Raw genomic sequence first — 24,304 nt, 5'->3', positions numbered from 1 at the left:
CTGCCCATCCTCCAGTAACATACCAAGTCCGAGAATAACTCGTGGAGATGTACATAAGGGCGGGTGGGTGGAATGTGGACTGGGACGAGGGATTCCAAATCTGGGTAAAGAAGATTACCGGTAAGCAATAGGACATGACCCCTTCATCTCCATCCTCCTCCTCCCAGTCCTAACTTGTGAGGATATACCTAGCAAGAAGCTCACCGACAAAAAAAATTTGATACAAAAGCTGAAAAAGAAACGCCAATTACTCCAATTGCTGATTGCAAAACGGATGTCACAAAAGAATGCTCACCCCAGTCAAATCCAAAAGATAATGACGGGCAACAGTCAGCTGAGAAGACCACATCTCAGCACGACAGATCTCCTGAATGGAAGATCCACAAACCTCAGCCGTGGGAGCAAACACTGCACGAATAGAATACTCCTGAACATCAGAAGGGGGACACACATCCGCGTAAGCCTGAATGATGGCCTGCTTGACGCCCCTGCGAATCAACTGGGAAGAAACATTGCTACCCAGAGTACCAGTACCAAAGGAGACAAACAAACTCAAGGACTTACGAAACTACTTGGTCCTAGACACATAGACAGACAGAGCGCGACCCACGTCCAGGGAAGATGGATTCCCTCTACATCCGAGTGAAACAACAGCAGAACAAGCTCCTGGTTTAGATGGAAAGAAGATCAGACTTTAGGAACAATAGTAGGATCCAGCTGAAGCACAACTCTGTCAGAAAATATGCGTAAGAAGGGAAAAGAGGAAAGAAAAACCCCAAGATCATGCAAACGCCGAGCCAATGGAATGCCCACCAGAAAAAGATGTCTTTGCAGACTACCAAGACAAAGGACAGGAATCCAGCTGTTCAAACGGGGTCAACTGGAGCTCCTTAAGGACCACAGATAAATCCCAAGAAAGAGCAGACTCAGGCACCACCAGCCTCTTAAAAACAGAAGCTCTTCAGGAGCCGAGACACCAAAGGGGAAACCCTGGAAAAATTGCCTTGCACATAAAATGCCCTGACTGCTGCCACTGGGCACAAAGATTGGATGAGTGAGACCTTTCAAAAAAACCATCACGTAACAAATCAAGAACAGAAAAACTATCCACAGTCAGTATCAAAATCCTTAGAAGCACACCACTTTTGAAAAGATACCCAGTGTTTTCAACACGACTTCAAAGTTCAAGGTTTACAAGAGCCCTAAATATCGAGAGCCACAACTCTAGAACACCCAAGACCCATTTGCCCTGTCCTTTCACATTCCAGGCCGTCAGCCTTAGATGAAATAGGTGTTATATGGGAAGAGAGAGAAACGGGAGTAGAGAAAGCCGAAAGGACAGAGGACGATTCACCCCCTTGGACAGAGACAATAGCATTGGGAACCAATGGTGTCGCATGCCAAAAAGAGCAGTTCGAATGACTGAAGTCATCCCCTCTCGAATCTTCTGCAGCACCCACGGGAGAAAAGGAATGGATGTGAAGGCATAAAGAATCCCCTTGGGCCACGGGCCTGAGAGGGCATGCACCACCCACACCTGGGAGACTGCAGTCTTCAAACAGAAAGGAGCAAGCATCTCATTGTGTAGCGATGCAAACCGATCCACCCATGAAAACTCTAACATCGCACACACCTGACTTAACTTCCAATCTGAGATGTGATACATCACCGAAGACTGCATGTTCCTGCTCAAACAGTTGGCCTGAATGTTGAGAGACCCCTGAACATACATAGCAGAAAGAGCAAGAAGATGAGACTCCGCCCAATCTAATATCTAAGCTGCAGTGCCATTCAGACTCCTACACCTGGTCCCCCTTTGCCTGTTCAGATAAGCCCTGGAGACCTGATTGTCCGTACGAACTAAAACATTTTACCCCACTAACTGGAGAGAAGAAATCACCAGGGCCTTCCAGACCGCTGACAACTCCCTTCAACTGGAGTACTGACGTGCTTCCCAAGCTGTCTAGGAACCTTTCCTCTCCTGATCCCTGAACACTGCGCCCACCTTCACATGCTGGCATATGTGGTGAGAAACACAGGTGGGGGATAGGAGAACATCATGCCTCGTGTTAGATTCGAGTCTGACTGCCACCACGTCAAAGTACCCCTTATTACCGGTGTCACCGTAATAGATTGTAGTAGTTGCGTGAGCTGGAACTTCATAAGCATAGAACATGATTTACCAATGGCTTAAGATGAATAGTGCCCAAGTGACCACTGCCGTTGAGGCTGCCATCAAGCCCTGAACTCTCAGCCAAACCCTGGCGGACATGGAGACTGCCCCAGAAGATGATCCACTGAGGTCCGAATCGCCGTCACCCTCTGTGCAGGAAGCTGAGCCTCACTTGCACCATATCGAACAGGACTCCAATGAACAACTTGGCCTGGGGAGGTTCCAACGGGGACTTTGGAAAGTTGACAAGAAAACCCTAGTCCTGCAGCATTTGAAGCACTTGAGACTTACAAAATAGGAGGAGCAGATAAGAGCCAGTCATCAAGGTATGAAAAAATAGAAATATGTTGTGAGTGAAAAAGTGCCATCACTGGGGCCAATACCTTGGTAAAGACACTCAGAGAGGTTACCAGAGCAAAGGGCAAAACCTTCAAAGTGAAGTCCTCCAACAGCAAACCTACACTACTTCTGGCTTGCCTGATTAATGGGGACATGAAAGTTAGCATCCTGGAGGTCTAACGTGACCAGGACGTCGTCCCGAGCAATCAAAGGAAGAATAGTTTGGACCGAAACCATCTTGAAGTGTTCCACCATCATATCTTTGTTCACCGATTTGGGATTGAAAACAGGCCACGGCGGCCATCGTGTTTCAGAAACTAGAACAGCCGGAAATCAAACCCCTTTTTTGCTTTGTGAAGCAGGCACATGAATGATCGCCCCTTTCTCCAGAAGAGACTGAATCCCCTGAATCATGGCTAGTGTTTTTGAATCGCCTCTTGGCAATGAGGTAGCTAGGAACCGACCCCTGGGAGGGAACGATTGAAAAGTGATTGGCTAGCCCTGCCTGACAATCGGCAGACCCATTTGTCTGAAATCGAGGCACGCCAATGATGATAAAAAATGAAGTAGTTGTGATACTCCTTTGGGCGGTTGCTCACTCCCAGAATGGAATGTTGGGTGTGACTTTCCGGTAAATACAGCCCCCGACTACAGGCCTGGCATCGAAAGGGACATTTGGCAGTAAGAGCATAGGCCAGGTTCTTCTGAACAAAAGAACACCATGGAGAGCTGAAAAGGCTTCAACATCTTCTTACTTTTTGCAGCTTTTTTGCACAAGCTCTTCCAGCTCTAGCCAGTAAATTGAAGTTTCTTAACAAGGGCAAGCTGGCTAGCCTCAAGTTTCCAAGACTTTAACCATAATAATCTCTGACCAGTGATTGAAGCCCCAGTCGAGGTTGAAGCTGCCCATAGGTAACCAAGAGTAATATACGACATAAACTATATAGTAATTACATATTTGCCAGGATTGGAGTTCAATCCTAGTGAGACTGCATCATATCATATAAAGTCTGGAAACCTTTAAGCAAAGCCTGAGACACATAGACTGCATACGTCCTGGCTCGGATAGCAAAGTTAGCAGCCGCGTTGGACCGTTTCAGGGAAGCCGTCCCCTTTTTGTCAACCTCATCAGATAATGTAGAATCCTTCAAAGAAAAACTAGAAGTTTTCGCCATTGTGGCCAACATAGTGTTCACCTTAGGAGTCTGTCTGAACATCTCCTCAAAGTCCTGTAACACATAACGTTTGCTTAAGAAACGAGGAATAGAGTGTCAGGATCTTTCCTTTCTTTTGACAGCAGAGTCTTGAAAGCATCATGAAATGACAAATCATTACTATCTGCTGCAATATACTGTGAATAACACCCTTCGTCTTGTTGGGGTTTTTCACCAAATCCCAGCACTTCTCTATAAAGTAATTAATGCCAAATGTATGCCAATACTCACGTCTGGCTCATTGATTTTTAAAGACAGCATTTCGGGTTGGCTGGATAAAGCGCAAATAAGAAGTAATAGACATCTTTTTAACCTCCCTGATGCAGCACCATCATCACAGCTGCGGCTGGAATTTGGGCTCTTTAAGCAAACATTAATATTAGATGCTCAATTCTTAGTTTTTGGGGAGGGTCACAGGGGGTGGGGGGTGGGTGTGCTGGGGGAGGTGGAAGAGCTGGGGGACACAGGGGGTGTGTTGGGGAGAAAAAGGGGAAAAGTTCAGTCAAAGCCATAGAATGTCATGTTTAAATACATTGTTTTTTCTTTTTTGGTGCAATTGTGTAATGAACCTATCTAGTAGCCATGGCTAGCTATAATTTGTGTATGTGTTCATTCAATGTATGTGGCCTTAATAATATTCACAAGCGAAAACGTGTGACGCATGAGATCCGCCTGATTCAACCGGATATAATATATCTCCAGGAGACGCATATACCATGGGCAAATAGAAAAGTTCTGAATGATCTTGGGTATATAGTGTTAGTGGCCTCACAACAATCTACTATGAATCGAGGAGTGGCTATATTGGGGCGACAGTCCATAGTAGCAAAAGGGAAAATCAAAGTGGATAGTCTAGGATGCTGGGCAATCGCTGAGTGTGTCATAGGGAATGTTGTTGCTACGATATGTACAGTATATGGATCTAATATCGATGACACTGCAGTGATAGAATTTTTAAATGTAGAGTTGGCTTTATGGGGTACTCCATTATTTCTACTTGGTGATTTTAATATTCACGGGGAGTTGAATACCTGGGACTTGAGGTTTAGTGGATACCAAGGTAGGAAGCCCAAGGTATTTAAAGAACTACAGCAACTTCTACGTCAACATGGGTTGATTGATGGGTGGCCTTTGGCAAATCCGAGGGATCCAGGCTTTACTTTTTTTTCTTCATCTCACAAGAAATTTGTGCGTCTAGATTATATTTTTGTACCTAGGCCTATGGCAGAAGGATCCCGAATGTCTGTAATGCCACGTATTACATCTGACCATGCTCCGATTGTTATAGACATGCCTTTGCTTAAAATCCAGCGTATACAAAGGTCTTTTACATTTAATAAGAAACTTCTTTCAGACGAAATCTATGTGCAGCAAGTTTTAGACTGGGCTCAGCAGTTTTTTGATCTTAATAGGGGCTCTACCTCCTATGCAATGGTATGGGACTGCTTTAAGGCAGGATTACGTGGTGAAACCTGTAGCTATGGCTGGAATCTTCAACAGGAAGGAAAAAATATAATGGCGCAACTTTTGCAGGATTTAACAAATGCAGAACATGACCTAACACACGATATTAGTCTACACCGAGATAGTAGTGCCACACAAGATAAAGTTGCAAAATGTAAGGCTAAGATTAACGAAGTGTGGAGCCAGGACATAGCACGCAAATATAAAATTAATTGCGCTGAGAGATATGAATATGGGGAGAATGTGGGAACATGTCTAGCTCAAAGAATGCTGGAGCATCAGACAGCACAGCGCATAACCTCTATAGAAAATAATCAAGGTATTCTAATAGAGTCATCAGAGGGTATTCTTCAGGTATTTCATGATTATTATACAGATCTTTATACCCAAGATAATTTTTCTTCTGATTTAATTGATCAGTATATAGATAAACTTGACTTAACTCAACTAGACTATGTGTATAAAGAAGAGCTAGAGTTGCCAATTACAAATCGAGAACTCGAGATTGCCCTTAAAGAACTGGCTTTGGGGAAGGCTACCGGTCCCGATAAGCTCCCTTTAGAGATATTCCATGTGCTGTTCCCTATTATTAAAGATGATATGTTGGCGACGTTTATAGATGCCCAAAATGGAAATTCCCCCCCATCTTAGGACGATGCAAGTATAATTGTATTTAAGAAAAAAGATAAGCCTTCGCATCTTCCTGGGTCATATCGACCTATTTCACTTATTAACCTCATAGCTGCTAGTAAACATCCCTCCCCAGTGCTGCGCTGTCCATTGGAACTAGTGCTGAATGGACGTCCAATGGTCGTGCGCAGCACTGGGGAGGTAGTGCTGCCGTCGGCCAACGCACCGAGGCAGCACTTAAGGGGTTAATGTTGATGCAAAACTATATTCTAAAATTCTTGCGAATCGGCTGATTCAAGTTGTACCGGCTCTTGTTTCTGAACAACAGCACTGCTTCCTTCCAGGTCGTGGCACGATTAACCATATACATCGTGTTATTGCAACTCTAGATTATGCTACTGCAAATCGTATGAACGTTGGTTTGGTGTTTTTAGACGCCGAAAATGCGTTTGATCGCGTCGCATGGGCATTTTTATGGGCGATCTTGGGAAAAATGGGGTTTGAACCACGATTTATATATGCTTTACAAGTCATGTATAGACATCCCAGGGCCAAGATGTGCTTGTCAGGCCAAGAATCAACAGCCGTTAACATCACTCGGGGCACACGGCAGGGGTGCCCATGCTCACCATTACTATTTGCCATGTACATAGAACCACTTTTAAAGACGCTGATGTCATCCCAACATATACAATCCATGGTTTTACCCGGGGGTAATATACGCGTATTAGCCTACGCTGACGACGTCGCGGTCATAACATCTGATCCAGAATCTGCATTATGCGAAATTGAAAACCTGACTCGCGAATTTGGTAATGTGTCAGGGTATAAACTTAATATCCAGAAAACACAGGTTATCTGCTCAGCAGGACTTTGGCCTAACGACAGTCGGGTTACCCCGGAGGCTAAATACCTGGGCATTAAAATTAGATTATCACTTCAAGAGTTAGTTATGGTTAACTGGTCAGATATATTGCAATCGTCAGAAACCCACTTGAGAAAATTGAATGCTTACACTTGTCATTGGTTGGGAGACGCAACGTTTTAAAAATGTCCATTTTGCCAAAAGTTCTATATTATTTTCGGTCAATACCATTGGAGATTCCTGTATTACAACTGAGGAAACTACAATCTATAGCTGATAGATTCTTATGGGGTTGGAAATCTGCACGAAGGGCATCCAAATTTATGACACTATGTTATGTTATGTTACGGAATCTTGTATAGCGCATGGCTACCCCAGCAACGGGGCGTCCCAGCGCTTGCGGACATGCCTACCACTAATGCGACAGAGGGTGTATTAGATGGATGTAAACAACCAAGTTTTTATAAGTTTGCGAAATAACAGATGATTTGAGGTGGCTCGAGCTTTTAAGGGGATGGAATTCCACAGTTTAGGGGCCAAATACCTGAAGGAGCGGCCACCAGCTCTGCTCCTCCGTATCTTAATGGTACGTGCTAAGAAAAGGTCCACTGAGCGAAGTGCGCGCGTAGGGGTATAAAAGGAGCATAGTCCTTGAAGAGTTTGGGGGCCGGCGCTATACAAGATTTTATGGGTGAGACAGAGGGTTTTGAATTGAATGCGTTGCTTTATAGGCAACCAATGTAATCGCTGAAGAAAAGGGGAAGTGTGACAGGTTTTGGGCAGAGCAAATAAAACACGAGCAGCGGCATTTTGCACTCTTTGCATCCTATTTATTGTAGTCGTGTTGGATCCTAGCATGAGAGAATTGCAATAGTCCAGGTGAGAAAGGACTGACGCCTGGACTATGAGTTGACGAGTTGGGGGTTCGAAGAACCCCAAGATGGGTCTGAGAGAGCGCAGGCGCCCGTAGTAGATGCCCGCCACTTTTTTGGCATGGGAGTCCAAATTGAGCGAGTTGTCAAGCATCACTCCTAGATTTTTTACCAGCTCCTTGGGTATGGGAGCTGGTCCCAGCGCAGGAGGCCACCAGTGCTCATCCCATGTCTGTGTGCCATTGCCAATCAGAAGTACCTCTGTTTTGGAGGAGTTTAATTGAAGACAGTTGTTAGATAGCCATTTAGAAATGGCCAAAATGTCTTCTTGAAACTTCATTTGGTCTGTCACATTGTTGTTGGAGAAGTTAAAGATAAGTTGTGTATCGTCTGCATATGATATTAATTGGATCTTACGTTCCCGGGCCATCGCGGCCAAGGGGCGGACGTACACATTAAACAATGTGGGACTGAGCGCAGACCCCTGAGGCACCCCACATTCAAGGGGGAGCCTACTGGATGAGTACGGGGGGGCGTGCACCTGGAAGGAACGGTCAGATAGAAATGACACGAACCACTACCAATTTTACGTGGGCGATGGGGAGTTCCAAATTTTGCACTATATTATTTGGCATGTCTTATGCAAAATATTAAATATTTTGTGATTGGTGGAACTCCGCCTATATTTGAGAGCCCTGATATTTTTTCTCTTTTACTTGGCCCACAATCTCGACAAACGTTGTTTCGCTTTTTAGAATCTAGCTACTATAAAAGAACTAGATTTAAATTAGTATTGTCTGCCTTTAAAGGATGGCGGTCTATACGGAAGCTTATCTCCCTTGGACGTATTAATTTTTATACTCCCTGTAATTCTATAGAAATGTTTCCGCCAATATTTAGGGATCGCACTATGTGTACATGGGGGGAAAAGGGCATGATAGCTATAGGTACTATGGTTAAGGATGGTATAATTGCTTCATTTCGGGAGTTAAAAGATATATATAGTCTCTCCCAACATGACTTTTTTAAGTATTTGCAAATACGCAATTTTATTCTTAAACATCCAAACGCTCTACCGCTTTGTCATAATGACTTTATTGAAATACTTAAAAAACCATCACGTATAGGGACTCTATATAATCATTTGTTGAATATACAGCAGGACGATATGGGATTGCAGGAATCTAAATGGTGTATTAGATTGGGCACATTGGCAGTACCCTTTCAAGAGTCAATTTATACAGCTGCTAAAATTATCTTGTCTGCCAATTTATATTAACAGCATTACAAAACCTTATTTAATCTTTATCATACGCCATTTAAAATGTTGAAATGGGGTAATGCTAATAATGGGAAATGTTATAGGTGTCAATCTGATCAGGCAGATATTGTCACATATTTTCAGACTGCCCAGTATTAAAACCTTTCTTTATATCTGTAGAAACATTTCTAGCGTATATTACAAAGTGTGATGTGATAATCTCAAGAGAGATGATTATTTTTGGTTTATCTAATGATAACAATCTGTTTCCGGGGTATCAATAAAACAGATATGTTCTATTTATGGCTATGGCGGTAGCTCGCATATGTATATCTTCAATGTGGTTGAAGCCAGAAGCACCTATATATGAAATGTGGCGAGCAAAGTTTTATAATGTTTTTTATTTAGAATGTAATCTCTATCGGATCAAATCAGTTAGTAAAATGCAAAAGGGGTATAAAATTTGGCAGGCAATGATAGACCATTTAGATCCCTAAAAATGACCTTCATTTTGGTTAAATATGGTAGTACTGCTGCTTATATAGTATCTTTGATACTAATATTGCTCTTATTCTCTGTTTCTTATTTTTTCTTGTTTTTGATTATGTACTTGCACCATAAGTTTGTTTGTTTGTACGATGTTTGGATATGATATAATGGTTCTGTATGTTTCTTTTATATATGTGGCTTTGAACTGAACCAATAAAAAAAAAAAAAAGAGGCTTGATTCTTGGGATAATATGGGAAACGCAGCACCAGGGTCAATGGAGGAAATGATAAGGCAAGGCATCCACGATAAAGCATTAGTGTGGGTTCCCTATTTGAGGGAGGTAAGGAATCCTTGGAGGCTCCCAACATCTTTGCTCATAACCTAACCCTGAAGCGTATTGCAAAACTGCTGCTAAAAACAGCAAGGATACAATCTAGAATTGGGGACATACAAGAACTGTCTTGAAAAACTCATGCCAGTTTATGTGACTCATGGTACCAAGAGCCGGGGTAAGCCATGTGCTTAGCCTCCCACAGGATAGTGACAGTTACAAGAGAGCTATTGAGGCTGAAATGCAGTTTCATTCCCCTAAAAGCCTAAACATTTGGGAGGTTAACGGGGTCTACGGAGTACCATTGCTGCTTATGCAACTATAAGAAAGAAAGCCTTGCCCACATAATATGTGTTTGCCCAACTTTGAAAAATGTAAGATATTTCTGGTTGAAACCTCTGTTCCGTAAACTTGGCATAAGATAATGCAACATGGCTCCCTCAGCATGTCTGATTTATGTGATTGGACAGGTGTGTGAAATTCCTCAAAGAAGCTAAAAAACTATTGATTTTAGGGCCCAAGCGCTTGAAACTATCCTCACCATTGAAGAGTTATTTATTTTCCTGTTGGACTACATTGGGTGCCTTGACTTCTATGACATCTCCTATATTTATTTATTGTTTTAACAGTTGCCCATATATATATAAGAACGATACTTGTAGGCAACTAGTTTTGTATCACAGGTGTTTACGAAACTGTCACAGCAAATGTAGTATTATTTCTGAGTACACATTACTTTGGTTTTGGAATATGGTTTAATGAACTGGGGAGTACGTGCTGTGTCCTGCACCAAATCCGATCAATGGCCCCAGGCCAAAATGTAATACTCTTTAGTAATTATCCTATTGAAATAATCCTAGGAAATAATGCTCATGTTAGTGGATAAAGTTGCATAGATGCTGTTGGGGGGTCTTGTCTGCTGTACTGTAATAATTTGTTAATTGGCCATTATAGTTTTTTGGCCTAGATCACAAATTGTATGTCTATTGAGCAGGTTGGCACTTCTGACAAAATTCTTTTTGTGCATGGAGTTGGTTTATTTCTGTTTTATGTGTTAGACTTATTGATTTTATGAGATCAGCATTGCACCTTGCACTTTAGTTGATTTGGCTCCTGACAGAGTTGAGTGCTGCTATATCTATTCAGGCGTGTGGAATTTAATAAAATATCTACTTGTCCATGGGGCAGGTTGCTTCATAAATCTACTTGCCCTGTAACAAAATTCACTTGCACCTTATGGCAGCAATCTCATTATATAAGAGCTCTGATATAACCTCTCTGATTATGCCAGCGCTCATTCCATAGTAGTGTTTGAATACTTGCAATCCCCTTATTTTGCCACGTTTCCGCAGATCTACATACTGGGGTTGAAGGTAGTGGTAAGCAATAGTTCCAGGGTTAGAATGTCCTTTTGAATCTGTGCAAACCTAACATGCATGTTTTAGGGTGTTCAACAACTCTTCTCTAATCATTTCCCATAATGAGAAATGTTGGAAATGTTCACCTAACAATAACAGGCGTAAACCTTCTTCCAGTGTTTGGAAACAAGTGGTTGGAGGGACCAAAAAACAATTTTTGCTTTTGCCAATGTTTCTTCTAATAGCGAGGGCCTGGCAGCTCCCCCACCAATAAGGTTTTGCAAAAACTATGCCAAAACAAATCACACATTGACGAAACTAAAAGCTGACCACCAATTCAGACCTATGGCTTTTCCAATGCTTCTTTATTTTTGTTTCCCATAATCTTATTTAAACTGGTTACACTGATTTTCCATTATGAATATTTTTGGGAAATACTAGCATGCATCAACACATGTTAACACGTGTTATTAAATAATGCTGCAAAGAAACGGTACGTGAAATTTTACAGAAGTTTAGCAAAATGTTTTTTTTCCTGCTTTCATTTTTTTATGAACATTTTATTTTGAAAGCAAAGAATCATCAATCTTGCTTTCAAGCTTCTGCAAATATTTGCATTAAATCAGAGAGCATTCTGGGAGCATTATACATAGCCTCATATTGTTAAACTTTGAAAACGTGTGTGCACGTTTTTTTACTGGAACCACTGTCAGTAGTGCAGTTGGAGCTTAGAACATTTACTTGGAGCGCTCCCCCTAATAATTAAGACTTTCATATAATGAACCATAAATACATGTTTGAACCGCATTAACATATGGGCAAAATATTACCATAACTGCAGACAGTGCCCATCCCTGATCCATATTGTGGTACTGCAAGCTGGCAGCCAAAGGGTTTGTGCAGAAGGGGGGGTGGGGCCTACTTGTCCCAAGGACAAAATATACATGAAACTTGTTGCCCTTGACCCCAAACAATATGTCCTGGGCTTCGGCCTATAGGAATTCCACATCCCTGATCTATTGAATGATTAAGCCATGAATTGTTTTATCCTGATTGTGGTTTTTATATTGTAATGGTTTTAAATAACTTGAAAAAATAAAAATCTTATCTGTCTTATTAGAAATGGAGATCTCCTGTTGAAAGCAGCTGGCGCCGAAGTCCAAATAGAGATCCTTCTTCCCAAGTGAGCGTAAGGGGGCTACACCCTTTGAAAACCCCAGCTCATCCCTGTGGTAATGTAGCACGAGCAGACAGGCCTATCTCAGAGGCAGTGTGTGGACCATTTATAGCCATACACAAAAACGCAGGAAGGACGTTACAAACGGACACCACAAGTAAGTATAGAAAAATAGTTATCTTTATATAGACTGAACACGATGCTTAAAAGCGCTCAAGGAGCCACAATGCACATAATTACAGATTCACTTCAAAGCAAAAGGCACTCAAAAAGCATGCGGAACAAACTTAGTTCGAGGCCGGCGTCCACGCGACCCGTTGCCCAATGTACCTGGATTTTAAAGCGGCATGGCACATAGCCTCATGAGGAAATCGCGGTGATGACAAGCGGACTCGCAGCAGCCACAGCTCCCGGCTATAGTTGTCCGCGGCGTGCACTCACGATAATCCTGCGACGGGGCTTAAAGGCGGGCACCCAGCGGAAAATGCAGGTGAGAACAAGATCCTCGAAGTGGTGACAAATGCGGGCTCTCCGCGGCAACAGCTCCTCAGCTGCGGCTGCCGACAATAGCGATGATTCTCATATGATGGCGAATGCGGGCACTCGGCGGCACAGCTCCTCCACTGCAGCGGCCCACAATAGCGATAGCGATGATTCTTGTAGGATGGCAAATGCAGTCACTCAGCGGCACAGCTCCTCAGCTACAGCGGCCCACAATAGCAATAGCGATGATTCTTGTAGGATCGTAAATGCGGGCTCTCAGCGGCAACAGCTCCTCAGCTGCGGCGGCCCACAATAGCGATAATGATGACTTTGGCAACACAGGCAAATGCAGGCTCTCAGCGGCAACAGCTCCTTAGCTGTGGCGGCACACAATAGCAATAATGATGACTTTAGCAACACAGGCAAATGCGGGCTCTCAGCTGCAACAGCTCCTCAGCTGTGGCGTCCCACAATAGCGATAACAATGTCTTTCAGTCCGCGTGCCCGGCAGTAGAACCAGAGGCTTTGGAATTCTTAACAGAGGCCTCACCTGCAAGTAGAATTCCCCTCAAATAGGAATCCGGACGGCTGATGGGTGAAGTCTAATGTCCCTGAGACTTCAGCAGGAGGCAAGCTCAAATCAGGCCCTTGGGTAGTTGCTTCAGCAAGATGGATGAAAGTTTCAAAGTTACACGGACAGAGGTTCATCTTGACATCCAGAAGTAACACACCGTGTAGGGGTTTTAGCACAGATCTTTATAACCCAAAAGTCTTTATTGTCAAAAAGTCACAAATCACTGAACCCAGCCAGAACCAATTTGGTGTCGTCCTGGAGCACTTTCTTTACAAGGCTGCATCCTGCCTTTCAGGAAGAGGGGGGTCTGCCATCAGACGCACAGTGGGAGGTGGAGCCATCATTCACCTTGCCAGGCACAGCCCTGCTCAGATCAAAGGGTCCCCCCTCCCCATACACCAACTGCAGATCTCTCTATTCAATCCAGGTCGGGCTCAGCCTGCCCTGTCCCTCCAAAACCAGACAGCCAATACACATAACAGCAGAGCACAGTGGAAGGTTTAGGCAAGAAAATACCCACTTTCTAAAAGTGGTATTTTCAGCCACAGAATATAAAAATAAGCTTGACTACCAGATGCACTTTAATATTGTGAGCTCAGACATACTAAATTCTGCTTTCCTATTGTGTTCCTTGGGTCACTTAGGACTATAGAAAGTAATACAGTCAATTTACAATAGGGAGCATTCGCGCTGTGGCACTGTATGGCAGTGGCACAGCGCCCAGAGCATCTAACACGAGGAAACACAGAGGAGACTAAGGCGAACAAGCTTTTGCAATGCAATAGGTCTCGCATTAGGAAAGTGTGAGCTATTGGTATTGTAAATGACAATTTTTTTAATATGTGTTGGCTTTGAAAATATATAAATTAATAGCATTGTTATTCACAAAGCCAATAGCTTACACTTTCCTATTGCGAGTCCTATTGGCTACGGCAATGCTTGTTGGTAGCAAGCAAGGACAGTGTTGTTGTAGTGCTGAGCGATGCTGTTGTGGTGCTGAGTGATGCTGTGGTTGGGCTGAGTGATGTGGTGGTGTCCCAGAGTGATGTGGTGGTGTCCCAGAGTGATGTGGTGGTGTCCCAGAGTGATGTGGTGGTGTCCCAGATGATGTGGTGGTGTCCCAGAGTGATGTGGTGGTGTTCCTGAGTGATGTGGTGGTGTCCCTGAGTGATGTGGTGGTGTCCCTGAGTGATGTGGTGGTGTCCCTGAGTGATGTGGTGGTGCCCCTGAGTGATGTGGTGGTGCCCCTGAGTGATGTGGTGGTGCCCCTGAGTGATGTGGTGGTGCCCCTAAGTGATGTGGTGGTGCCCCTGAGTGATGTGGTGGCGTCCCTGAGTGATGTGGTGGTGTCCTAGAGTGATGTGGTTGTGCCCCTGGGTGATGTGGTGGTGCCCCTGAGTGATGTGGTGGTGTCCCTGAGTGATGTGGTGTCCCTGAGTGATGTGGTGGTGTCCCCGAGTGATGTGGTGGTGTCCCCGAGTGATGTGGTGGTGCCCCTAAGCGGTGCCCCTGAGTGATGTGGTGGTGCCCCTGAGTGATGTGGTGGTGCCCCTGAGTGATGTGGTGGTGCCCCTGAGTGATGTGGTGGCGTCCCCGAATGATGTGGTGGTGTCCTAGAGTGATGTGGTTGTGCCCCTGGGTGATGTGGTGGTGCCCCTGAGTGATGTGGTGGTGTCCCTGAGTGATGTGGTGGTGTCCCCGAGTGATGTGGCGGTGTCCCCGAGTGATGTGGTGGTGTCCCTGAGTGATGTGGTGTTGTCCCTGAGTGATGTGGTGGTGTCCCTGAGTGATGTGGTGGTGTCCCTGAGTGATGTGGTGGTATCCCTTAGTGATGTGGTGGTGCCCCTGAGTGATGTGGTGGTGCCCCTGAGTGATGTGGTGGTGCCCCTGAGTGATGTGGTGGTGCCCCTAAGTGATGTGGTGGTGCCCCTGAGTGATGTGGTGGAGCCCCTGAGTGATGTGGTGGTGCCCCTGAGTGATGTGGTGGCGTCCCTGAGTGATGTGGTGGTGTCCTAGAGTGATGTGGTGGTGTCCTAGAGTGATGTGGTGGTGTCCTAGAGTGATGTGGTGGTGTCCTAGAGTGATGTGGTGGTGTCCTAGAGTGATGTGGTGGTGTCCTAGAGTGATGTGGTGGTGTCCAAGAGTGATGTGGTGGTATCCAAGAGTGATGTGGTGGTGTTGTGTGGTGTGCAGCAGTGTGAGTCGTGCAGCAGTGTGAGGCGTGCAGCAGTGTGAGGCGTGCAGCAGTGTGTGGCGTGCAGCAGTGTGAGGCGTGCAGCAGCGTGCAGCAGAGTGAGGTGTGCAGCAGTGTGAGGTGTGCAGCAGTGTGAGGCGTGCAGCAGTGTGCGGCGTGCAGCAGTGTGCGGCATGCAGCAGTGTGCGGCATGCAGCAGTGTGCGGCTTGCAGCAGTGTGAGGCTTGCAGCAGTATGAGGCATGCCTTAGTGTGTGGTGTGCAGCAGCGTGCAGCAGTGTGAGGCGTGCAGCAGTGTGAGGCGTGCAGCAGTGTGAGGCGTGCAGCAGTGTGAGGCTTGCAGCAGTGTGAGGCTTGCAGCAGTGTGAGGCGTGCAGCAGTGTGCAGCAGTGTGTGGCATGCAGCAGTGTGTGGCATGCAGCAGTGTGTGGCGTGCAGCAGTGTGTGGCGTGCAGCAGTGTGTGGCGTGCAGCAGTGTGTGGCGTGCAGCAGTGTGTGGCGTGCAGCAGTGTGTGGCATGCAGCAGTGTGTGGCGTGCAGCAGTGTGATGTGGTGGCGTCCCTGAGTGATGTGGTGGCGTCCCTGAGTGATGTGGTGGCGTCCCTGAGTGATGTGGTGGCGTCCCTGAGTGATATGGTGGCGTCCCTGAGTGATGTGGTGGCGTCCCTGAGTGATGTGGTGGCGTCCCTGAGTGATGTGGTGGCGTCCCTGAGTGATGTGGTGGCGTCCTCGAGTGATGTGGTGGTGTCCTCGAGTGATGTGGTGGTGTCCTCGAGTGATGTGGTGGTGTCCTAGAGTGATTTGGTGGTGTCCTCGAGTGATGTGGTGGTGTCCAAGAGTGATGTGGTGGTGTTGTGTGGCGTGCAGCAGTGTGTGGCGTGCAGCAGTGTGCGGCGTGCAGCAGTGTGCAGCGTGCAGCAGTGTGCGGCGTGCAGCAGTGTGAGGCGTGCAGCAGTGTGAGGCGTGCAGCAGTGTGAGGCGTGCAGCAGCGTGCAGCAGTGTGAGGCGTGCAGCAGCGTGCAGCAGTGTGAGGCGTGCAGCAGTGTGCAGCAGTATGCAGCAGTGTGTGGCGTACAGCAGTGTGTGGCGGGCAGCAGTGTGTGGCGGGCAGCAGTGTGTGGCGTACAGCAGTGTGTGGCGTACAGCAGTGTGTGGCGTACAGCAGTGTGTGGCGTGCAGCAGTGTGTGGCGTGCAGCAGTGTGAGGCGTGCAGCAGTGTGTGGTGTGCAGCAGTGTGTGGCGTGCAGCAGTGTGTGGCGTGCAGCAGTGTGTGGCGTGCAGCAGTGTGTGGCGTGCAGCAGTGTGTGGCGTGCAGCAGTGTGTGGCGTGCAGCAGTGTGTGGCGTGCAGCAGTGTGTGGCGTGTAGCAGTGTGTGGCGCGCAGCAGTGTGAGGCGTCCAGCAGTGAGGCGTGCAGCAGTGTGAGGTGTGCAGCAGTGTGAGGTGTGCAGCAGTGTGAGGCGTGCAGCAGTGTGGGGCCTGCAGCAGTGTGGGGCCTGCAGCAGTGTGAGGCGTGCAGCAGTGAGAGGCATGCAGCAGTGTGAGGCATGCAGCAGTGTGGCGTGCAGCAGTGTGAGGCGTGCAGCAGTGTGAGGCGTGCAGCAGTGTGAGTAATGCAGCAGTGTGCAGTAGTGTGTGGCGTGCAGCAGTGTGTGGCGTGCAGCAGTGTGTGGCGTGCAGCAGTGTGTGGCGTGCAGCAGTGTAGCAGTGTGAGGCGTGCAGCAGTGTGAGGCGTGCAGCAGTGTGAGGCGTGCGGCAGTGTGAGGTGTGCAGCAGTGTGAGGCGTGCAGCAGTGTGAGGCATGCAGCAGTGTGAGGCATGCAGCAGTGTGAGGCGTGCAGCAGTGTGAGGCGTGCAGCAATGTGAGGCGTGCAGCAATGTGAGGCGTGCAGCAGTGTGAGGCGTGCAGCAATGTGAGGCGTGCAGCTGTGTGAGGTGTGCAGCAGTGTGAGGCGTGCAGCAGTGTGAGGTGTGCTACGGTGTGCGCACACCGGTGTGTGTCGTGCAGCAATGTGCACCCTGCAGCAGTGTGCGCGTGCAGCGGTTTGAGGAGTGCAGCAGTGTGCGGCGTGCAGCAGTGTGCGGCGAGCAGCAGTGTGCGGCGAGCAGCAGTGTGCGGCGAGCAGCAGTGTGTTGCGTGACGCGGTGTGTTGCGTGCCGCAGTGTGTGGTGTGCCGCAGTGTGTGGCGTGCTGCATTGTGTGGCGTGCCGCATTGTGTGGCGTGCCGCATTGTGTGGCGTGCCGCAGTGTGAGGCGTGCCGCAGTGTGAGGCGTGCCACAGTGTGAGGCGTGTAGCAGTGTGAGGCGTGTAGCGCTGTGAGGCGTGCAGCAGTGTGCGGCATGCAGCAGTGTGCAGCAGTGTGAGGCGTGCAGCAGTGTGAGGCGTGCGGCAGTGTGAGGCGTGCGGCAGTGTGAGGCGTGCGGCAGTGTGAGGCGTGCGGCAGTGTGAGGCGTGCGGCAGTGTGAGGCGTGCCGCAGTGTGAGGCGTGTAGCAGTGTGAGGCGTGTAGCGCTGTGAGGCGTGTAGCGCTGTGAGGCGTGCAGCAGTGTGCGGCATGCAGCAGTGTGCAGCAGTGTGAGGCGTGCGGCAGTGTGAGGCGTGCGGCAGTGTGAGGCGTGCAGCAGTGTGTGGCATGCAGCAGTGTGAGGCGTGTAGCAGTGTGAGGCGTGCAGCAGTGTGTGGCGTGCAGCAGTGTGTGGCGTGCAGCAGTGTGTGGCGTGCTGCAGTGTGAGGCGTGCAGCAGTGTGATGCGTTCAGCAGTGTGCGGCAGTGTGCAGCGTGCAGCAGTGTGAGTAATGCAGCAGTGTGAGGCGTGCAGCAGTGTGAGGCGTGCAGCAGTGTGTGGCGTGCAGTAGTGTGTTGTGCAGCAGTGTGTGTCGTGCAGCAGTGTGCAGCATGCAGCAGTGTGAGGCGGGCAGCAGTGTGAGGCGTGCAGCAGTGTGAGGTGTGAGGGGGAAAATGCATAGAGAAAGAATGGGGGAGCACGAGCCGACAAAAGAGTGGGGGGATACTCAAGCAGACGAAAGAGTGGGGGGGGGGGGGCTCGAGCTGACAAGAGTGGGGGAAAAAAGCACTAGCCGATGAGAGTGGGGAAAGAAATGCACGATCCGACAAAAAAGCATGAGTCAGAGAAGAAAGTAAAATGTCAGCCAGAGAAAGACAGGAAATAAGTAACGAGCCATGTAGAAAAAAAAAAGCTGTCGGCATTGCTGTGGTAGGGGCAGGGGAGTGCATTCCTTTCAAGTCTGATGCAAGGGAGCTGCAGCCTTTGAAGTCTGATGCCGAGGCACAGACAAATGGTGATGTGTGATGTGGCTGGCGATGTGCACGCGCATAGCTCACATGAACTCTACGCGATCCGCAGCTAGGTAAACTTTTCTTTTCCACTTACTATAATCTCGCCTATTTATCCCTGCGGGATAGAATAGGCGAGACCTAAAAATGGAAGGGAGACCCACGCCAATGGTGCCAGGTCTAACATGTCTTCTGAGTAAATGGCACTGACGGTGTCAGTGAGAGAACAAGCATTTACAATGCAACGGTTTCGCCTTTGACAAAGTTAGAGCCCATGCATCCTTCCTCACACCCATGCATCCACAACCCTGCGCATCACTCCCTGCGCACATCCCCTGCAACCACCCCCGGTCAAGTGCCCCGCTGTACATCACGGACAGATGCCACCACCACCCATGGCCCCACCCTCGGACCCCCCAACAAACTCTCTCTTACCTCAGGGCCGGAGACACCTGCAGGGCAAAGAGAGACATTAGAGGGTGGGGAGTGAGAGTTGTCGGGTGAGAGGGACCGAAGCCCCTCAGGATAGAAGGCGTGTGGAACGAGATGGGGTGTTTGAAGAGAGAGGGGGACCCCGTCAGCAGTTAGTTTCCTCGGGCGGGGGTTGGGGCCCGGCTCGAACACCAGCAGGGGAGGATGGGTACAGGGGCTGATGGGCACCGCTCGGGTCTGGTGAGGGGGCGTGCAGACGCGGGGGGGCACAGAGCTCTTCAGGACCTCTTTTCTTATCACGGTGCTGGAAGAGAGAGTGGGGGCCGGCGTCCTGTAGTCCAGGGGGCGGGGGGGGGGCTCAGTGTCCGTGCACTCCACTCTGCGAAACGAGCCCCCGGGTGCCTCTGCCGGCTCGTGTGATCGCATCCCATGGCGGTAGAGAGAGCCTCACACCGTTCAGGGGATCCGTGCCGCTGCAGCAGCCGTGTGCACCCTGCGTGCGGAGCCACGCAACACCCGAGCAACACAGCACTCACCGTGGGCGGAGGCGCGGGGCTGCAGCTGTCCTACTCGGCAACACCTGCCCGGCAACGTCCTCCGCTTCTTCCGGGGCTCCCTCCAGGCAGGCCACGGGAGCCCCGCGTGGGCCGCCATACTTGTTGTGGGCCGCCGTCTTCCTTCTTCCCCTGGGCGGCGGGGGGGGCGGGCACTTCCGGCCGGCCGCGCTAGGATTGGCCGGCCGGCCAGTCACGGGGCAATGCAATCGGGGAGGAGGAGACTGGAGGCCGGCGACGGAGGAGAAGAGACGCAGTAGTGCCGGCAATGCCGGACCAGACACGGGGGCGTTCCCGGCGTCCCGTGACGTCGGCAAAAGCCAAAGAATGTCGGGAACGCCCCCGTGTCTGGTCCGGCATTGACGGACAGGCCCCTCGTCCAATGGCAAGGCTCCGTTTACGGAGCCAGCCAATCAAGGACGAGGGCCGAACAAAGCCACCTTACAGTTCTCAACAGGATTTCGCCTGCGCCGAAAAGATGCGCAGAGCGCATCTTCGGCGAGGCGAAACCTAAAAAGGGGGTAGGCCCCGGGTCAGGCAATGCCTCTAAAGTTACTTCATGCTCATTGTTCGTAGTAATTAAGTTCTGTGTTTTCTCTTTACAATGTGCTACTAGCAGTTGTTTTTCCACTCACAGATGCGGGATACTAAATTGTAAGATGCAATTTAAAAAAACATTTACTAAGCTAACAGAAATGTTGAAAATATTTTTCCTCATAAGTTATGCGAGTGCCCAAGGTGGTTTCACTTGGGGCGCTAACCACAAAGACCTGCCTGCTTATGGCTACTTCAGAACGCGGGGGGTGGTACAGAGTGCTGTAAAAACAAGTGTAACCATCTTCTTAGCATCCACAGTATTTCAAAACGATATACACAATGCGTTTTACTCTCACTGTACTTAGGGTGACCAATCGTCCGTAAATTTCACGGACCGTCCGTCATTTTAGTATGATGTCTGTAAGGCGTCCGTAATTTGGAAATCTCAAATTACGGACGCCTTACAGACATCATACTAAAGTCGAAATAGGAAATTTCAGTAAGAAATGCAGTTTCCTATGCGAGAGGCCCCGTGAGTTTAAAAGATTTCACTCGGGCCTCTCGCTCTTATCTTTTAACCCCTTCACTGCGGCGGCTATTCCGCCGCAGTGCTAAGGGGGCGGGCGGAAGAGCGGCGGGCGCATGCTGGTGACGGAACCGCTCCGTCACCAGCGTCGGTTGCGCTGTGCTTATGACGGAGCGGTTTCGTCATGGCCCTGCCCGCTCAATAGAATGCTCAGCGCAGGCGCGGAATTCGCGCCGCGCATGAGCGGCGGGCGGGCCATGACGGAACCGCTCCGTCATCGGCACAGCGTCGCCGCAGCTGATGACAGAGCGGTTTCGTCATCAGAACTTAAGGGGTTAATCTGTAGAGACTGCCTGCAGCCTCCCCACCCGGACCTCGCTCAGACGGTGGCCTGGCCCATTGAGAGTGCAGCTGATTAGCACTTTCGAATGACAATGGGCCTAAATGTAGTGACAGCATGTGGTGTGCCTTCTCCTGCATGGGACTGGTGCAAAGCATTCTGCTTTTGTCTTGGCGCCATGCTGGAGAAAATAAAAATAAAATAACCAACACCGTTTTCACCGTACATTTAAAAGACAGATTTCAACATACAAATAAAAAAATACGATTTATTAATGCTTATTGTTACTAGCACAAATCTTGATTGCAGAAAGGGCCGATTGCGCTTTGCAAAGTTGCACGTATACTGAAAAACTGTGAAGTGCACGATCGGCTCAACCTTATATAAACTTATTTTACTTGTATTTATTTTGGTTATCTGTTTACTTGCATATATATTATTGTACCACCTTCTCTATGTTTGTAAAACTTATGTTTTGTCCCAAATTTTTGTCCTGAATTTTGACCTTCTGTCCTGAATTTTGGTCCTGAATTTTGACCCTTTGTCCTGAATTTTTACAGTGACCGTCCTGAATTTGCACCCATGCTAGTTGGTAACCCTACCTGTACTACGACAAACCTATTGGCTTGGTCGTAATGTGTGGACTTCTTTCCCCGCTGTCACTGTGCCGAGCAGCGTCAAACGCATGCCAGGCAGACATGACTCCGGCCTGCTGTTGACTGTGAGAGTAGAAACATCTCTATGCAAAGTCTTCGCATTCGAAGACGTTCGCTCTTCACCCTGCCCTTGAAGCGGCCGGGAAGGGGCAGTGTTTACATCGCAGACTGAGTTTCTGATAGTTTCATCAGAAACGCCCCCCTCCTCCGCCCTCCACAGGATTGGGGGCAGTCAGTGAGTGCCGCGGGGCGGCTGCACACCCGCGCGCATTGAACAGGCGGTGGATTGAGCGCTGCGGGGAGGGAGGGTGTGGAGAGCACACTCGAGCCTCTCAGGGCCACGGGAAGCAGCGGAGCTGCGGTATGCCTGGAAATTCCCAGCTCATTGGCGAGCGCCCGCCCGGCTGAGCCGGGTGTATCCGCCCTATATGGTCACAGGAAGAGGGCGGGAGCCACTGCTGCAGGGAGGAGGAGGGCGCGCGGGTCACAAGACGCTCCCGCCGCCGCCTGCCGGGGAGTGGAAGAGCTGGTTTCAGTCTGACACCGAGGCTGCACGGGCAGCGACGGCCCCTTGGGTCCGGATTGTGTAATCCTTCTCCCGCACGCAGCGAGGGCCTCCTCCCGCTCGCGCCGGTGTGTGTGTGAGCTCAGCGGTGACTCAGAGCATGCAGTCATGCTGCTGCTGCACGGCAGGCGCGGGCTGAGGAGCAGCGCGGGTCCCGGCCGAGGAGGGGCGCACTGCGGGGCGCGTGCTCGGCTGCAGGGAACCGGGGTGCAGACGCGCGGCCGCCGCTGAGCAGGGAGCACGCTTCAACTTCCAGCGCGCGGCTACAGGACGGCACTCGGAAAACGAGACCAGCTCTCACGCTGGAAGGAGGTATGTGTGAGGAGGAATGCACAGCGCGCTGCGTGGTTTAATATCCGTGTCATGGGCGGCGTTCTGACCACTTTTTTTGGGGGGGGGGGGGGAGGTGGGGGGCATGCGGAACTGCACGTTTGTACAAGCACTCAAGTTGTAGGTCAACTTTTACAATATATTGTCCGGGTTGCCTCGAAGTGCAGAATGTTGAAATTAGGTTAAAAAAATTACCTATAAATAAATTTTGGTTCAGCGCTCGTATTTAAGGGAATTTTGGTAGAAATGTTTTTCTTAACAAAACTAGCCTCCTTTTACCTAAAAATACATTTAAATGTCCTTTGCTAATGCATCACGCTGCACGTAACATCTGTATCGTGCAGGCTTGTGCAAGCCAGTTTTTCCTGCAGAGTCTGCCCCTTTGGGGTGAGAAAGGGTTGGGTGGGTGGCGTAACGAAACTTGAGGGCCCCTCCCCCCCCCTGCAGGGTAAGTGGAGGGGCCCCCTCCGGACTAAATCTGGAGCTCTTCGGGCGAAGTGCGGTGCTGAGGGGACCCCACGAGGCTGGGGACCCGCTGCACCGCGGGACATGTGTTACGCGCGGGGGTGTCGGGGTGTTTGGATTCGTGACAATGTGTTAATCTCTGCGTGCAGCATTGACGCCGAACTCGTTGTTTGCCTTTTTTTCTGTTGTTTTCCGCTGTTTGCACGCCCAGATCACTTTCTGCTGATCTGCAGCCCAGAGGGCTTGCAACAGCATGCAGTTTCCTTTCAGAGGAAGTATGCTGCACCGAGCTTCGCATTCTCTCGTGCAACCCCACCCGATCCCAGGCAGTTCCATACTTTACCCTTTAGCTGTGCTTCAGTGTCGTGTGCGCTGGACTTTGAGAGCCCCACTGATTTGCAAGATCTGATAAGGGAAACTGTGACGCATATTTCATTTGCATGCAGTAGCCAGCTGAGCACGCTGTCTGAATAATTAAACGCATTTAAGCATTTTCCTGATCTAGCGAGCTTCTGAAACATACCTAAATGCTCGCACCGTGTGACTTTGATCACTTCTTATTGTAAAAATAAACATGCCTGGCTTTGAGGTTTCTTTCAAGCTTTCGGCCGGAAATATCTGTGCCGGTTTCCCACAACCTAGAGTGCCTGCATCATTGATATCAACAAGGGACTCATCTGACTCAGCATGACATCAGTGAGATCCCACAATCCCCCACCCCTGGTACACCCTTAATAGTGTACCTTCTCTTGTCCATCTCGCACTGTAAACTAAACTACATTCCCCATATTCAGATGTCTTGTATTCTTTAGTAGTCCCCACCTCGCCTAAAGTATACACATTGGTGGTGACCCTCAACATTTTGAACAGGTGCAGCACCAAGTCTGGGATTGCACAACCCTTCTTAAGAGATTCGCACCCTCGTGGACATCTAGGGCAGAGTTACACTATGGCGAGGCTGCTCAAAATAACAATGGCCGACTAGGTGATGGCTAATTATCAGTCTCTGGCTCACCAAAGATTCCCAGAAACAGAGGCTTGCCAGTGACAGCAGCTGGATTCTTCAGATGCGGACGTGAAATATCAGCTAACCAAGAATGTGGTCTGAACTCCCACCCACTCTAGAGCTGTCTGCAGCCTTCACCTTTAGTGTACTTATTATTCTGTGGGCGATGAAAGCTT

The 24,304-nt window shown here is 48.9% G+C and overlaps 1 protein-coding gene across 4 annotated transcripts in view; it reads left to right on the top strand.

Annotated features, from left to right (window-relative positions):
• Positions 1-24,304, top strand: part of MIDEAS (mitotic deacetylase associated SANT domain protein) — a 664,701-nt gene that overhangs the window by 320,998 nt on the left and 319,399 nt on the right. Inside the window, exon 1 of one of the 4 annotated variants that reach the window (XM_086937250.1) lies at positions 22,046-22,639. The exons of 2 other annotated variants lie outside the window; for them this stretch is intronic. The gene's annotated coding sequence lies outside the window, so the exon portion shown is untranslated. Of the gene's footprint in view, positions 1-22,045; positions 22,640-24,304 lie in introns of those variants that run through there. One more of the 4 variants, XM_086937249.1, reaches the window with a different exon arrangement.

The sequence above is a fragment of the Lissotriton vulgaris genome, chromosome 9 (genome assembly GCF_964263255.1).
Source record: "Lissotriton vulgaris chromosome 9, aLisVul1.2, whole genome shotgun sequence".
Lineage (NCBI taxonomy): Eukaryota > Metazoa > Chordata > Amphibia > Caudata > Salamandridae > Lissotriton > Lissotriton vulgaris.
Note: the sequence above shows the minus strand (reverse complement) of the source record. Positions and strands in the feature narration are given on the sequence as shown.